At 41.4% G+C, this 2,947-nt stretch overlaps 1 protein-coding gene across 1 annotated transcript in view; it reads right to left on the bottom strand.

Annotated features, from left to right (window-relative positions):
• Nucleotides 1-2,211: 2,211 nt before the first annotated feature.
• Nucleotides 2,212-2,947, bottom strand: part of olfcb1 (olfactory receptor C family, b1) — a 9,752-nt gene continuing 9,016 nt past the window's right edge. Inside the window, exon 6 of the mRNA XM_032543355.1 lies at nt 2,212-2,947. This exon is cut by the window's right edge and continues 2,044 nt beyond it. The gene's annotated coding sequence lies outside the window, so the exon portion shown is untranslated.

Genomic DNA, 2,947 nt, shown 5'->3' with positions numbered 1-2,947 from the left:
TTTTGGCGATTTTGTGGGATATCACACAAGTTCTCAGCAACACCATCCGGGGGCCTGGTGTGCGGGTGGTCTACGAAATTTCCCGGTGGATTTGTTTGGTCCCACTCCGCCGCTGGTGCGGATTCAAATAGGAACAGTATCCTATTGCACAGAATGCAGGCTTAAACAAGCTGGAATTAACACTACTAAACATACACTGTATGGCTGTGGTACTTATTCTAGGCACTTTATTTTCACGGATATGATATGATTTCAGACACTGAATGCCACTATGTAAATATTGGACAGGCCTTGGCTGAAAACAAGCTGGCTTATTGACTCTCCGTAGGATTAAAGAGTATAAAAAACTGCTCTCTGAGATAGGGGGTCATCACAGCATCATAGAATCCCAGAAGGCCTGAGCCCAGCTATGTGTCTCAAAGAATCTCTGTAATCCTTCCCACCCACATCCAGGTGTACCGCAGTAACCGGACCGGGGCAAGCTGTTGGCCAGCAGAGCAGAAGGAGCTTAAACTGCTGGAGGTCTGGTGTCTGTTTACCTTGAAGACTTTAGTTACATTTTTTAAATAATTTGCTTTTTTGTATATGCTACATTATACTCCATTTCAATTCCGATTCGTCCATTCCACACACACGACATCTTTTACATGTCTGTCTGTTGAGGGTTGAATGTTGACATGAATGCACAAAATGAGCATTCACACAGAGAGTTGGAAAGAACGGAAGGTCGGTTTTCTATCATTGCCGTTACGAGGAAGTATTTAACAATTTAGTTTTGAAAAGATCAGACTTGGATAATGGGACACATGGGCTGAAAGAAGATTAGAGCTATGATCAGAGAGAAAATTCTATGTTTTCCTACGTATTATAACACAACCCTGGCACCACCACCAGCTTATATACCTTTGAGGTGAATCAGTAGTGACTGAGTTGTGTAACAGCGTGCGTAATTCTCAGCTGTTTTCCTTCCAGCTTTTTCCCCCGGCCTTGCACAACACGAGCGTCGGATTCTCTGAAGCTGACCTCCCCACGGACAGAGATTATGTCAGGAGCTATTTATTGTTCTGTAGGCTCTATGTTCTGGACTGTTTGCAATTGAGATCCATGCAGGGATTTATCTGTTTATTGTATTTGATAATAATTATAATAATTAAATAGTTTTACTTAAATTCTATTTTGGTTACCCATTTCGGCCGCTTGTACCCTGGCGTCTCCAAACTCAGAGTAGAGCCGCTGCGCCTTTGCGTCGAAAGGAGACAGTTGAGGGGGTTTGGGCATCTGGTAAGGATGCCTCCTGGACCCCTCCCTAGGGAGGTGTTCCAGGCAGGTTCAGCTGGGAGGAGCCCTCGGGGAAGACCCAGGACTAGGTGGAGAGACGTTCAGCTGGGAGGAGGCCTCTGGGAAGACCCAGGACTAGGTGGAGGGACGTCCAGCTGGGAGGAGGCCTCGGGGAAGACCCAGGACTAGGTGGAGAGACGTTCAGCTGGGAGGAGGCCTCTGGGAAGACCCAGGACTAGGTGGAGAGACGTTCAGCTGGGAGGAGGCCTGGGGAAGACCCAGGACTAGGTGGAGAGATTATATCTCCAACCTGGCCTGGGAACGCCTCGGGATCCCCCAGTCGGAGCTGGTTGGTGTGGCTCGGGAAAGGGAAGTTTGGGGTCCCCTGCTGGAGCTGCTGCCCCCGCGACCCGATACCGGATAAGCGGATAAAGATGGATGGATGGATATTTTGCTTAATTTAACTTTAATTATCTTCAACTTCCTGTCTGTCATTTCATAAACAACACATGCTTTATGTGTCCTTGTTTTAAATTATGTAAGAATATGATATGAAACCTAAGTAACCTCGCCATCACTATCCATGTTTCTGATGACATGTATGGGTGCAGTTCATGTGTAGGCACCAAAACTATTAATACACATCTGGTTGATGGGCATTTTGCACCACTCACTCATGATTATTACACAGACAATACCAGACATGTTTCCAGGAAGGAAGTAACAAGATTAAACATATAATTTGTAAAGTAGTACATTGAAACAAAAGGGAAATATTTGGAACATAAAGGGTGGATACCCAGATATACACATGATTATCATCAAACCCCTTCCCATCAAACCCAAAGCAATACTAATATCAACATTGTTATTAACACAAGGCTGTCATTGGTTTAACTTTTTTTCATGTTTTTTCATTTTATTTTTTTATTCATGTGGTGTGGCCCATCCACTAAGAACGTTTTTATACATTATGTGTAAATTTACATTCCCTTGACACAAAGAAGGCCATAATATCTAGCAAATTATCCAGTTTAGCTCCAGTGTTAAGCTAAATACTTTAATTGACTTTTGATTAAGGACAAATGGCGCACTTATCTTACTTTAATATCACTTTTAGTTGTAGCCTTTACAGTACAAAAGAGTTATATTTGGCTGTCTGTATATTTAAGAATACCACAGCTTCCAGCAGAAAACATATTTTAATTTTACATGTATTTACAACACAAATAACTTAAATAAAACTTACAAAATAGAGTGTAAAAAACAGGGAAAAGGGTAAGACAAGCTAGTTCAAGGCAGCTATATATACTTTATATATAGTACATGTTAGCAACAACGCAATTCAAAGTGCATCACATGAAACAAAGAGTAAAAAACACATTAAAACATGCATTAAAACCAAAATGAAACCACTCTAATGGAATATAACAGACCTACAATAAATCCAACAATATAAGTTACAGTGCAGTGTAACAAATACACAATTACTTGATTTAAAACAAAAGGCAGCATCAAGAAGAAAAGTCTTTAGCCTTGATTTAAAAGAACAGTTTTTCCAAATCCTGCTGAGACGGAAGTTCTTAACCGTTGATGTATTCTTGAGGATGGTAGTAGGGAAACTTTGTAATTGTCTTAATGTGGCTATTGCAATTTAGTCAATGATAAA

This window comes from Etheostoma spectabile, chromosome 18 (assembly GCF_008692095.1).
Source record: "Etheostoma spectabile isolate EspeVRDwgs_2016 chromosome 18, UIUC_Espe_1.0, whole genome shotgun sequence".
In the NCBI taxonomy this organism is placed as follows: domain Eukaryota; kingdom Metazoa; phylum Chordata; class Actinopteri; order Perciformes; family Percidae; genus Etheostoma; species Etheostoma spectabile.
Note: the sequence above shows the minus strand (reverse complement) of the source record. Positions and strands in the feature narration are given on the sequence as shown.